The following is a 14,987-nucleotide window of genomic DNA, read 5'->3' as shown; positions in this document are numbered from 1 at the left end:
GGTCAATCATTCAAAGTTTCAAATAAAGGTATTCATTGTTTTGATGTAGATGTAATAACATTTTCAAAAGCCAGAAATTATTTGGTGCAGCCTTTCAAACTGGAGATGAAAAAGCCAGTAAAATATCTTCTGGTTAAGTTACTATACTGCATTGGCTAAAGAAGTGAACATCATAGGCTAGAGATTAATAAAGCCTGAGAGAATTTATTTTGCTGAATTCCTTCTAGATGAAAAAAAATAGCAAAAGAAATAATGGCCCTGCCCTTTCCAAAAATATAGCAAATTAAGATGTGACTGCAAACATGAAAGCTGATCTTGTCTGCAGTACTGCACTTTTGTCTTAGGAACAGATAGATCTACAGACTATCGGGACTTGATATTTTAGTTGTATTCATCAGGTATTCTCACTGGCTAATCACCAAAGATCTCTTAAATGAATGCGTGAAAACAAACATAAGAGGTATTGAGACATTCAAAATGTACAATAATTTTCTGGAATTTCATCTACTACCCTGTTACAATTCTATTGACATTTGCACTGATGGTACAAAAGCAGTGGTGGGTAAACCGTGGAGCCTTACAACAAATCAGGTCCATGCCAACAAAATGAAATCGCAGTCATTGGATTCATCCCCACCACCCACTAGCAGAAAACAAAAGGAAAAAAAAGTGTCACTTAAGAAAATCCTAGAGGAGGGGCACCTGGGTGGTTCAGTGGGTTAAAGCCTCTGCTTTTGGCTCAGGTCATGATCCCAGGATCCTGGAATCGAGCCCCACATGGGGCTCTCCTGTCTCTCTTCCTGCCTCTCTGCCTACTTGTAATCTCTGTCAAATAAATAAATATAATCTTTTTTTTAAAAAATCCTAGAGGAAACAGCAACAGTTATTAATTTTATTAAACATTGACCCTTGAAATATACATATTTTTAGTATTCTGTGATCATTGTCTGGAAAAGCACCTGGTCCATTAGAATGGATTAAACGATAACACACTGCCATTTGTTTTACTCCAATCCTATTTGAGTTGTGAGTTGAACTAGTAACGATTTTTCATGAACACCAGTTTACTTGACAAATTGTGGTTATTCTGACTTGGATGTTTGTCAGTTATTTGTTTTTTTAATGAACTAAGTAAGCCTGTCATGTCAAGAGACAACTGACAGTATTTGTTATCAGATAAGATGAAAATTCTAATTTGCAAACTTCCTGCCTGATACCTTGAGCTTGATACCTTTCCAGTATTTATTTATTTCTTTATTTTTAAGATTTCATTAATTGAGAAAGAGAGCATGAACAAGAGTTGGGGCAGAGGGAGCAAACTCTCCACTGAGCAGGGAGCCTGACCTGGCGTTCCATCCCAGGACAAGAGATCATGACCTGAGCTGAAGGCAGACACTTAATGGACTGACCAACCCGGGTACCCCTTTAAGATTTCTTTTTTTTTTTTTAGATTTTATTTTATTTATTTATTTATTTATTTTTGACAGACAGAGATCACAAGTAGGCAGAGAGGCAGAGAGAGAGAGAGGGAAGCAGCCTCCCCGCTGAGCAGAGAGCCCGATGTGAGGCTCCATCCCAGGACCCTGACCCTCTGAGCCACCCAGGCACCCCTAAGATTTTATTTTTTTAAGGAATCTCTACACCCAATGTGGAGCTTGAATTTACAACCCGGAGATCTGTTGTATGCTCCACCGACTGAGCCAGCCGGGATCCCGCATACCTTCCCAGTATTTGAGAATGTTTTTCATGAGGTCAGTGGTGACATTTATTAACAAATGTAATTTTTTAAATATTATATAGTGAAATGTAATATTTGGAAAATTTACATAACTCAATATTTTCCAAGTATTTTCCAAATGAAGAAATGCAGGATGTTACAAAATCACACATGGGTAAAGACCCCATTCCAGGAGGGGGAGAGACCAGAGGATATTAATGTATTAAAAGTATAAAAAAAGTTCACTGTTATGGTTTCAGATTCCATATTGCATTTAACCTTTGATGAACTACCATTTGGTATAATATTAAAAACAGCCACATTTATCTGAAAACTATTAAAACATTTCTTCCTTTTCCAATTACACATCTGTATGAAACTAGATTTTCTTCATAGATTTCAACCAAAACAATATATTACAACAAATTAAATTCTCTAAAACCAGATATTAAGAGACTTGCAAAAATGTAAAACAATACTGATCAATTTTTTTACTCTTTTACATTTACTACTGAAGCATAATTGACATACACTGTTACATTAGTTTCAGATGTACAATACTGATCCAGCAGTTCTTTACATTACACAGTGCTCTCCACGATAAGTATAGTCACTGTCACCATACATTAGTGATTTAATATTATTGACTGTATTCTCATTGCGGTACTTTTCATCTGTGTCTTATTTTATAGCTGGAAACTTGTACCTCTTAATTCCCTTTATCTATTTTGCCCAACTCACCTCCTATCTGGCAACCACTAGTTTGTTCTCTGTATTTATGAGTCTGGTTTTTTGTTTGTTCATTTGTTTTGTTTTTTAGATTCCACATATAAGTGAAATCATATGATATTTGTCTTTTTCTAACTTATTCCACTTAGAATATCCTCTAGTTCTATCCATGTCGTTGCAAATGGCAAGTTTTCATTCTTTTTTTGTGGCTGAGTAGTATTCCATTACACACACACACACTCACACCCCATATCCTCTTTATCTATTCATCCATAGATGGACACTTGGTCTGCTTCAATTTGTTGGCTATTGTGAATAATGTTGCAATAAACAAAGGGGTGTGTATATCTTTTTCAATTAGTGTTTTCACTTTCTTTAGGTAAATACCCAATAGTGCAATTACTGCATCATATGGTATTCATATTTTTAATATTTTAAGGAAAACTCCATACTGTTTTCCACAGTGACTGCACTAATTTACATCCCTACTAACAGTGCATGAGGGTTTCCTTTTCTCCACATCCTCACTAACATTTGTTATTTCTTGTCTTTTTGATACTGGTCATTCTGCCTGGGCTGAGGTGATACCCTATTTTGGTTTTCATGTGCTTATCCCTGATGATCAGTGATGCTGAGCATCTGTTTATTATGTCTCCTCATCATCTGTATGTCTTCTTTGGAAAAATGTCTATTCAGGTCCTCTGCCCATTTTTTTAATTGGATTTTTGTATTTTCAGTTTTAATTAGATTTTTTGTATTTCTTTATATATTTTGGATATTAACTCCTTATGGGATATACAATTTGCAAATATCTTCTATTCGCTAGCATGCATTTTTGTTTTGTTGACGGTTTTCTTTGGTGTGTGAAAGCTTTTTATTTTAATGTAGTCCCAACCATTTATTTTTGTTTCTGTTTCCCTTGCCTGAGGAGATATATCCATAAAAATCTTTCTATGGCCTATGTTTAAGAGATTACTACCTATGTTTTCTTTTGGGAGTTTTATGGTTTTAGATCTCACATGTAGGTCTTTAATCTATTTTGAGATTTTTGTATGGTGTGAGAAAGTAGTCCAATTTCATTCTTTTGCATGTAGTTGTCCAGTTTTCCCAACACACACCATTTACTGAAAGACTGTCTTTTCCCATTACATATTCTGGCTTCCTTTGTCATAGATCAACTGACCATATAAGCCTGAGTGTATTCCTGGGCTCTCTACGCTATTTAATTGATCTTCGTGTCTGTTTTTGTGCCAGTACCATACTGTTTTGATTACTATAGCTTTGTAGTCTATCTTGAAATCTAGGATTGTGATAACCTCCAGTTTTGTTCTTCTTTCTCAAGATTGCTTTAGCTATTTCAGTCATCAATTTTTTTCTGGTTTAGGAAATTCAGTTTTTAAAGTAGATAAGTAAACATATTTTTTTTTATTTTATTGATAGAATGTAGGCAGTATCATTATGATTCAAAGTAAAGTTCCAGATTGTATTAATAATTGTTGAACACCTGGTTCTGGAACCTTCCTCTCCTCTCCATTTCTATTTAAACTGTCCAAGATAGCCGTTCATCTCTTACCTGAGCCAAACGATTACCCATCAACCTTGCCCACTTAAAATCTACCCCCAGACTGCAATGAGCAAACCCTAGCTGTGACTAAATCAAAGAATTCCCCTACCTTATTTATGGATCCTTCAATAGATCCATTGAAGCCATCCATCTTGGGCTTCAAGTTCAGTTTTCTTAAAATGGCAAATGTCCAAGCCCTGCCTTCCTCACAAGATCCACCTTCCTCATTAGCTGCAATAATACCAAACTCAACAGAGTTTCCCACAGCTCTGAGACTTCACTTCTGCTTTTCCCCTTCCTCACCTCCCATACGCCACCCCTGGAGCCTTCCCTGACACTCCTCCTCCCCACCTTCACTCGCACTCAGTCTGACTTAACAGCCCCTATTCTGTGTTCCCCAAAAGACTTCCATCAGAACTCTCAAATTGAAATTACCCATTTATGAGTCAATCTCCTCTATCCCACCACAAGCTCTCAATCCATGTATCCCTTATAAGCAGCCAACCAAACACCTGTTACTTAGTACCCATTTTATTGAATGGGACATTTTTAAATAGCTACATTTTAAAGGTTATATAGGTGCCCACATAATATCTTGCCTTTTGTCTCTTAATCCATAAAATCTAAAATATTTACAATTGGGCAAATTACAGAAAAAGTCTGCCAAACCCTACTTTAAGCAACAGTTCTTAGAGGCACTGTAATGTCATGACTTTGAAACCTGCAGACTCCGCTCTGGCACTTACCAGCTGTGCGAAATTGTCGCTTAATCTCTGAGCTTCAGTTAACTGTCTGGGAGGCTTAAACAACAAAGTTTTATTTTCTCAAGGTTCTGGAGGCTGCAAGTCCAAGGTTAAAGTGGCAGCAGGGTTGGTGTCTCCTGAAATCTTTCTCACCAGAACCGTGTATGGCCTTTTCTTTTTTTTTCTTTTCTTTTCTTTTTTTATATATTTTATTTATTTATCTGACAGAGAGAGCACAAGCAGGGGGAGCAGCAGGCAGAGGGAGAAATAGACTGTCTGCTGAGCAAGGAGACTGATGCAGTCCTCGATCCCCGGACCCTGAGATCATGACCTGAGCCAAAGGCAGATGCTTAACCAACTGAGTGACCCAGATGTCCCCACATATGGCCTTTTCTGTAGATACTCTTCCCTGGTGTCACTTCCTCTTCTAATAGGAACACCAGTCCGATTGGATTAGAGTACATCCTCATGGTCTCATTTTAACTTAATTACCTCTATAAAAGCCCCATATCCAAATACAGTCACATTCTGAGATACTAGCAGTTAGGGTTTCAACATATTAATGGGAGGGGAGCCACAATTCAGTCCATAACGAATAGGTTTGATGTAGCTGGATTTTATAGGTTCCGAAAACCAGGCATAGAACTTTAGTTATGATATGGGAGGTCATGGGGTCCAATTGTGGTTGAACAGGGAAAAACATCGATATCACAGCTTTCCTAAACAAACTTCCAGCTGCTTCTTTTTCTTTTTTTTTTTTTTTTAAGATTTATTTATTTATTTGAGAGAGAAAGAGCATGAGCAGGGGGTGGGGGCAGCAGAGGGAGAGGGAGACAGGGAGGGAATCTCAAGCAGACCACGCTGAGCGTAGCACCGAATGAGGGGCTCAATCTCACAACCCTGAGATCAGGACCTGAGCTAATGAGCCGAAACCAGGAGTCAGAAGACAAACTCACTGTGCCACCCAGGCACCCCTCCAGCTGCTCTTAAATGTGACGGTAATGAGAATGAGGACCCGTGGGATAAATGGAAGCATTTTGGACAAGAAAGTATCAGGTCTTTTCTACAGTGGAATAAAGGTGCTGAAAGAGTCAAATCTTAAGGTCTTCTAGAGATTTATAGAAAAAAAAATGAAGATAATCTTTTAGTTTCAGTGGAGGAGCAAAGGGAGAATATGGAAAGTTTGGTTTTAGACCCCTTGATTATACACTTGGCAACATGGAATTAGAACTCAGAGGAAAGGTCAGAGCAGGAGATAGGAAACTGGACTCTATACAGGTCAGAGTTGAATCTATGGGAGTGGGGGAGCTTTCTTAGAGTTCAAAAAACACAGAGAACAAAAACTTTCAGTTCTCAAACTGCTTTTCTGCCAGCTTTGGGTTTTCTAAGACCTCTCTAGCTAAAGTAGCACCTCTGGCTTTCTCCCTTTGCCTTGCTTGGTTTATCTTCATAGCATATTATTACCACCTGGCTTCGTATTTCTATAGCTATTTGGTTTTGTCTGTCTTTTCCCAGGAGAACATAAGCTCCATGAGGGCATAAACTGTCTTTTTGTTTGTACTCTGGAACAAGGCCCAGATTATTGTAGCTGCTCAAAAAATATTTACTTTTAGTTAACCTATAATTAGATTAATTTTATGATCAACAGAATTTAATTTGATAATAGATTGCTGACTATTGTCTTCTTATCTCTTCTTAAAATTTTGTTCTTTAACAAATACCTTTGGATAAATGAATACATAGACACATATACTTGAGAATCTTAAAAAATACATCCTAAAAAGTTAGTTTTGTTTCCATTTGTATTTTCCCTTAAATTGTACTTTCCCCAAGTCAAGAGCACCTAATCCCTTCTCTGCAACAGTATTTATTTATGAGAAAGTAAATGTGACTTTCTTTAAAAATCCAGGCATTTCAGCAATCTGGTTGCTCTTATCAGATAATCTGTTACACCTACTTTTCTTTTCCTTTAATTTTCATGGCAGGTTATTTGTGGTGTCATTGGTTTCTATCAGTCTCTTTTCCTTTTACTCATCATACCTGTACTTAAAGATTCCTGTGTCCTTATACCTATGTGGGCACCAACAGTCCACACAAACATACGTTTATCACTTTTCTTTATTATTTTCACCAGGATGACTACTTGTGCTATGGTGTCTCATGAAATACAGCTACAGGTAGTATAGGCATTTAAACCAAGTCCACCCTCCTTCTTTTCTCTAAGGAATTGTAAGGAAAGAAAAATATGAATCGTTTGTATTTCATACAGGTGAAGATTGTTGTTAAATCTAGCTTCTCTTTTTCCGGTAATATGAGTGATACAAATGGCACTAGAATTATGGGGTAAAGTAATTTAAAGCAATAGTTCTCAAACAGACGGGGAACTCCTTACAGGACTATTCAGAAACACTGAGGAAGCGTTTTCGAGAACCACATGACCCCGGTTTGAAGACAGTAGTGGCCAGAGAGCACCTTACTGATGGGAGCATGCCATATCTCTTAGGTGTGCTGGGAAAGTAAACGGTTGAGTATCACTGGTCAGGCATTCTGAGAGTTAAAGTGAACAGAACACATGCAACTAAAAGATGATTGGTCTCTACCTATCCTCTACCCTTTATTGCAGGAATGTTCGTTGTTGTGGTCTCCCAGACCCTGTTTACTAGAATTTTTTTTTAAGATTTTATTTATTTGACAGAGAGAAACACAGTGAGAGAGGGAACACAAGCAGGGGGAGTGGGAGAAGGAGAAGCAGGCTTCCCGCTGAGCAGGGAGCCCAACGCAGGATTCAATCCCAGGACCCTGGGATCAGAACCTGAGCCGAAGGCAAATGCTTAATGACTGAGCCACCCAGGTGCCCCTGTTTGCTAGAATTTTATGGAACTTTTAAACTGTAAAGGGAAGTACAGGCTGATGGGAACAGGGCACTCTGCAGGGCAGGAGGGAAAGTCTGTAAAATCCAGAATGAGATTAAGAGATAAAATTTGAACATGCTTGTTAGAAATAGAGAAAAATGAAAGATGTTAACAGGAGAACCTCATGGCCAATATAGTACATCTTTAGTAGTTGTTTATTATGTAATAGTTTTCTGACTTACAAATTCTACTACTATGATTCTTTAAGTTTACTTATTTTTAAATAATCTCTATACCCAATGTGGGGCTCAAACTCACAATCCCAAAATCGAGCCTCATGTCCTCCCAGCTGAGCCAGCCAGGCGCCCCGTACAATTATGACTTTTTTTTTCTTTTTTAATACACTGGGCTCCTTCCTAACCAGTCTGCATAAATGTGAAAGGGCACTGGAGGGAAAATGCTATAGAGATACAAGTTATAACTAGACAGGTTTTTGTCCAATGGGTAATCTACCCCCGTGGTCCTCCCAACCATACACACATAAATAGGTGGAGATTTTCTCAGTGGTCATAATGATTATGGGAGCAGAAAAGGAACTAAAACATATTAAGTGTCTAGGATGTGTCAAACAGTTTACATATATTGTACATTATCTTGTGTGAACTTTGCAGTTTGATTTAGATACTAATGTCCCAGTTTATGTGTGTCTGTGGGATTGTGCTAAGGCAGCCCTAACAAACTGATGTACTATCCCATCTTACTCCCATTTACTACTCAACACGCAGTACTTATGAGTGGTCCTGGAAAATAGCACACTAATTCTTGTCCCTAACTTTTCGGGTGGGGTTGGGGTGAGGTAGCGGGGCAGGGGCACAGAGGGCTCAGAATCACAGCTCTGAGATCATGACCTGAGCCTAAATCAAGAGTTGGACAAAATGGGCGCCTGGGTGGCTCAGTGGTTAAGCCGCTGCCTTCGGCTCGGGTCATGATCTCAGGGTCCTGGGATCGAGTCCCGCATCGGGCTCTCTGCTCAGCAGGGAGCCTGCTTCCTCCTCTCTTTCTCTCTGCCTGCCTCTCTACCTACTTGTGATTTCTCTCTGTCAAATAAATAAATAAAGTCTTTAAAAAAAAAAAAAAAAAGAGTTGGACAATTAACCAACTGAGCCACCCAGGGATGCCCCTCTTGTCCCTAACTTTCATCCAAGCTAGAATTACTGTCCTATTTTCTTCATCTCTTGCTGAAAAGCATGGGATTTTGAAGTCAAGCAAACCTGGGTTCATATCCCAGCTCCATTCACTTAACAATCATGTAGGTTTAATTAACTTCTCTAAGACTCCATTTTCTCATCCATAAAATGGAAACATTCACTGAATGCAGTGAATGCAGTCAGTATGTAGGTTAAGTGAGGTAGTGTACATGGTATGCGTAGCACCACTCCCAGCACACAGTATACATTCAACAATGATAGTTATAATTATCCATTTTTCAAGGCTCCATTAATACATGTTTGTTAAGGAGCACCCAGGTGGCTCAGTGGGTTAGAGCCTCTGCCTTCGGCTCAGGTCAGGATTCCAGGGTCCTGGGATCGAGCCCCCCATCGGGCTCTCTGCTCAGCAGGGAGCCTGCTTCCCCCACCTCCCTGCCTCCCTCTCTGCCTACTTGTGATCTCTGCCTGTCAAATAAATAAATAAAATCTTAAAAAAAAAAAAAATCTTGCTTGTTAAGCATTCTGGCCTCTTTGGACCATAAGCCAAACTTGAAGAGAATATAGAAAAGAATCATGGAGTCAGATTTGGATTTGACTACAGAGTCTTGATGCCACTGAAAATGTCAGAGTTCATGTCATAAATCATGGGGACCCATTCAGGACTTTTAAACTGGAAAAAGCATACTTTAGGAAGTATTTAGGCTTCCTAAAGCCATACTTTAGGAAGCACAAAGCAGCAGCTGAATGTAGGTAATCAGGACAGACAGTCCACAGTAGTGACTGGTCCTAAAGGATGGAAGGAGAGTGGTATCTATGGGACTAGAAAGTGGGGAATTCTTGAGAGAAATATTTCAGATATATGCTCTATGGGACTGGCAACAGACTGAACACAGAAAGATAGGAGAGAGTCCGAAGTAACTCCAACACCTGAAAGACTGATAGAGTGGCAGCCCCATGAACAGAAATATGGAAGCCAGGTGAAGGAGAGTAGGGAGGAATCGAGTTTGATTTTAACCTCCATATTCTACTCTCTCTGTGCTGCTCCTACCACTGCCTCTCGCCCCATATCTTCAGTCTGATCAGAGCAGTCTCCATGCCCTTCTCTTCCAGTAAAATTTGAAGAAGTCATTTCAGAATTAATTCACCCTGAGACATAAATAGAAATCTTTCCCAAAGGCTATTTGTATTTTAAAAGAGGCCTCCCTCTTACACAGTTGGTGGGAACGCAAGTTGGTGCAGCCTCTTTGGAGAACAGAGTGGAGATTCCTCAAGAAATTAAAAATAGAACTTCCCTATGACCCTGCAACTGCACTTCTGGGTATTTACCCCAAAGATACAGATGTAGTGAAAAGAAGGGCCATCTTACCCCAATGTTTATAGCAGCAATGGCCACAGTCGCCAAACTGTGGAAAGAACCAAGATGCCCTTCAACGGACAAATGGATAAGGAAGATGTGGTCCATATACACTATAGAGTATTATGCCTCCATCAGAAAGGATGAATACCCAACTTTTGTAGCAACATGGATGGGACTGGAGGAGATTATGCTGAGTGAAATAAGTCAAGCAGAGAGAGTCAATTATCATATGGTTTCACTTATTTGTGGAGCATAACAAATAGCATGGAGAACATAGGGAGATAGAGAGGAGAAGGGAGTTGAGGGAAATTGGAAGGGGAGGTGAACCATGAGAGGCTATGGACTCTGAAAAACAATCTGAGGGGTTTGAAGTGGCAGGGGAGTGGGAGGTTGGGGGAACCAAGTGGTGGGTATTAGAGAGGGCACGGATTGCATGGAGCACTGGGTGTGGTGCAAAAATAATGAATACTATTATGCTGAAAATTTTTTTAAAACTTTTTAAAAATAAATAAATAAATAATAAATAAAAATAAAAAAATAAAAGAGGCCTCCCAAAATGAACAACCATGAAATCTGGATAATTGACAAACATAAGTGAGGTATAAGATGGAAGGAGCATGTCCTTCAACATTATTATCACCATACATTTCTCTTCCTATTTGCTACAAACACTTTGTCTGGCTGAAAGCTGGCATCATCCCTGGATTTGACATTAGTGTTGTTTTGAAGGACCCCTTTCTTATCTTAATGCTGGATGGTGTACAATGCCACAGATAAACTAAACTGTTTTCGTTGCCTGTTTAAAAGATCTGAAGCTTCGCCAAAGGGTAGCGGGACTGGGAAGGTCCATGACGTATCAGATAGTTCTAGTCCATCTGTCATGTTACTAGAGAGGCCAAGGGTAAATTCAGCAGTCTTGCCCAGTGATCATTTAAGGTTTCCTCCAACCCTTGTCTTCCCTCATTAAAACCACCTCCTTTACCCTTTGCAAAGGTATGAAATGGAAGGTTCTTATGGTCTTCAAAATAGTTTTTCACAGATTAGAAAATAATTTAAAATTCACTTTTTTTTTTTCCATTCTGGGTGATTTCCATTTTCCCCCCATTCTCCGTTCAACCAAAACTCATGGAGTGACCATGTGCTTACACCGCAAAAGGGAGGGAGGAGGGGGACAAGAGGAAGAGGAGAGTAAAAATCTGAAGTCACACAATTCCCATCCTCAAGGTGTTTTTGGTTCAGTGCATCTTCTTTCGCATCTGTGGATCACCTTGGCAGTTCTATCCTTGAACGTCCCACAAGCCTCTTTAGGTTTCTTTTAAATGTGGGAATCCATAGCAAGGGGCACACATTTTCAAAAGGATCTGACCCATATGGAATCTAAGTGCATTACCTCGGTGATTCTCATGGGAGTTATTCCCAACCATGCATTTGTTTGTATGTGTGTACATTGTAATATGTAGACAGGCAAGGGTGAGGCTGATTTGTTTTAATAGTTGCAGTACTGAATCATTCTGCAGATTTTTTTTTTTTCTGAATTTCCTATCATTTTCTGACATCTATTCATGGTACATTTTCTCACTGCACTCTAGCAAGCTGCACAGAATGAAGTAAAGCCATCATCATGGGGCTATAGAAAACAGTATAGCAGGTCCTCCAAATATTAAACACAGAATTACTGTATGATCTAGCAATTCCACTTCTAGGTGTCACCCAAAAGAACTGGAAGCAGGAACTCAAACAGATTCTTATTTACCCATGTTCACAGCAACACTGTTCACAAGAGCCAGAAGATAGAAGCAAGCCAACTGGCCACTGAGGGATTAATGGACAAACAAAATGGAGTATATACATACAACGCAATATTATTCAGTCTTATAAAAGAAGGAATTTTTGACACATGCTATAACATGGATAAGCTTTGAAGACGTTATGCTAAGTAAAATAAACCAGTCACAAAAGGACAAATACTGTATGATTCCACCTACATGAAGCACTTAGAATCACCAACTTCATAGAGACAGAAAGTAGAATGGTGGTTGCCAAGGTCTGAGAGAGGTGGGGGGAACCGGGAGTTATCGTTCAGTAGAGGTGGATTTTCAGTTGGAGAAGATGAAAAATTTCTGAAGATGAACAGTAGTAATGGTTGTACAACAATGCTAATGTACTTAATGCCCCCATACTCTACACTGAAAAATAGTTAAGACGGTAAATTTTATGTCCCATATATTTTATCACAATTAAATATTAAATATCTCAATTAGAATATTAAAAACACTTAAGGATATAATAGAAGAAAATACTCCTGAAGTAAAGAAATATGGGGGAAAAAACAGCAGAAATCATCCCTTTTCTGGAAGCAGATACTTTAAAAAGCTGGAGCAATGAGGCAGACACAAAGAAAGACACAAAGAGAGAACAAGCCAGAAAAACAACTGAACAAGCATTTACAGTTGTGTGTCCAACCTTGTTTTCATTATCACACTGCATAAGGAGACTTCTCAGATATTTCTTCCCTAAATGTCCCCAACGAAAGTTTAAAACCACAGATAAACTCTGTATCTGTTTATGTACTATTAGAGTCCTTTACAAGGCCACAAACTACTGTAATATTTAAGATATTTTCCTCTCCCAAGAACCAATTTTGCCCTCTTGGGGATAATATCACCCTTTTCAAGAAGGCATGATTTACTGCATTAGCCACTCTAAAAAATGGGTCCCATGACAAATAGCAAATTTGACTGAAATAATCACAGGACTAGGGACACACACATACTAACCAACACTAAAATGTGTCAAAAAGTCTTATGCCAATATCAAAAGGTTAAGCACAGTACTAAACTTCTGAATGAAAGGTGAAAAATTCGTTCTCAGTGTCTTCAAACATCTGGAAGTTGTGATTGTATAGATAAAATATTCAGGTGACTGACAAGATTTTGAAAATTTTAATTCGGATATTTTGTATCATGTAAATAATGTAGCATTACCCTTGTTTAACATAACTATGGCAAAATTTACTTTTCTACATGATACATGTAAAAGTGACATATACAGATTTTAAAGAAAAACTCCATAACTGCTCTTATTAACTTCTGCCCCTTACCACCTAGGGGATCTTGAACTATTTGTTCAATCACCTATAAAAGTAGCCTTATTATGTCTATCTCAGATGCTACTATGAAGGTTAAATGAGATCTTGCTGGTCAACTCCCAAAACTGCTCTTATTAAATTAGAATTTAAAGAGCCTTAAAACTTTGTGACTCCAAATATGGACCTTGGACCAGCCTATTATCACATGAGAACTTATGAAATATGCAAAATGTTAAGCTCTGCCTTAGACCTACTGACACAGAATCTGTAGTTCAACAAGATCTCCAGATAATTCTCATGCATATTAGAGTTTGAGAAGAACTGCTTTAAAGGACAGCTCTCAAAATTCTTCCTTAGCTCATCAGAGCATTCTATTTTTTAACCAAGTAGACGAATTATTCCACTCATACTATAGAGCCTATAGGAAATACAAACTAGAAAAAGATCGTATGAAATTGTTAAAGAATCAACAGATACAAAGCATGCAAATTTCTATCCTGGGGAGCTACCTCTGAAATAAGGTAATTCAGGTACTTAACTCACTCTGCATTAGCAGGGATGGTAGAGAGCAGGTGAATGGGTGAGGGGCCCACAGTTCCTCTTCAGAAGCAGTAGCAGTGGGCCCTTCACCAGTTTTGACTAGCAGTGCTCTTTCAAGCCTTGGGTTTCTACCACAGGAGGAAATGTCCTGTGAGGAGCAAGGGTAACGTAGGGTGGAATTCCCTTTCTTTATAATCCCAAGCTTTGTGTCCAAAAATGCCTCTTTGAACCCACTAGCCCAGCCACTTTCATCAGTTCCACCAGACAGCTTTACTCTTGTAGGTAGGAAAGATGTTCCTATGGTCTTCTTAAAATATGAAAGCTTATGTGGTAATCAATCTAAACTTTATCAATTGAATCTGAACAGGAAGTGGGGGTAGCCAGGTGTGAGCAAGAGAAAGGGAAGGACCCTGGGGAAATCAGAGCCCTTGAAAGTGGCCGACCTCTCCTCATAGTACTCTGCTAATACCCCAGTGGTCTGGTGGCAAGGGTACTAGCTACAGAGACGACCCCTTCAGATTCAACTCCAACTTCTGCCCCTTACCACCTAGGGGATCTTGAACTATTTGTTCAATCACCTATAAAAGTAGCCTTATGTCTATCTCAGATGCTACTATGAAGGTTAAATGAGATCTTGCTGGTCAACTCCCAAAAGAAGTGCTTAATAAATGTTAATTCACTACTGGTAACTCCCCCAAAGGAACAGTAAAATACGTTTATCTACTAAATTTGTAAGGAAAGTGTTTTACCTCACAGTCCCAAATTAAAGGAACAGGAAGTGCTTTAATCAGAAACCACATAATGCTCGCTTGAATGAGAGGCTTCACCAAAACCATAGGGGGCGTGATGCTCTCTGGGAACCCGTTAAAGATTACATAACTCTGAAACTGCCAGTCAGCAGAGAGCTGAATTCCCCTCTCAGACGTATTCGTGCGTTCTCCTCTCAGAAAATAGTGGAAATTCAAATTGGTTAAAAGCATGCTAAACCACCAAAATATCTTAGTTCACAAGAAATCACAGTACAATGCCTTTAAGTAAAATTCACAGTAACTTTGAGGCAACCTCAAAAATTGATTTAAGAGATCCAAGAATCTTAGAAATTTTAGAAAACATCCCATCAGCCCTTGGCCCATCAGCCAAGGTCAAGGTAACATCTACACCCCACTGGGTTAGAATTATCTGCCTTTCT

The sequence above is a fragment of the Mustela putorius genome, unplaced genomic scaffold, assembly GCF_011764305.1.
Source record: "Mustela putorius furo isolate JIRA1106 unplaced genomic scaffold, ASM1176430v1.1 tig00003834_pilon_pilon_pilon, whole genome shotgun sequence".
Taxonomy (NCBI): domain Eukaryota; kingdom Metazoa; phylum Chordata; class Mammalia; order Carnivora; family Mustelidae; genus Mustela; species Mustela putorius.
The sequence above is the reverse complement of the archived record's forward strand: the minus strand, read 5'-3'. Positions refer to the sequence as shown.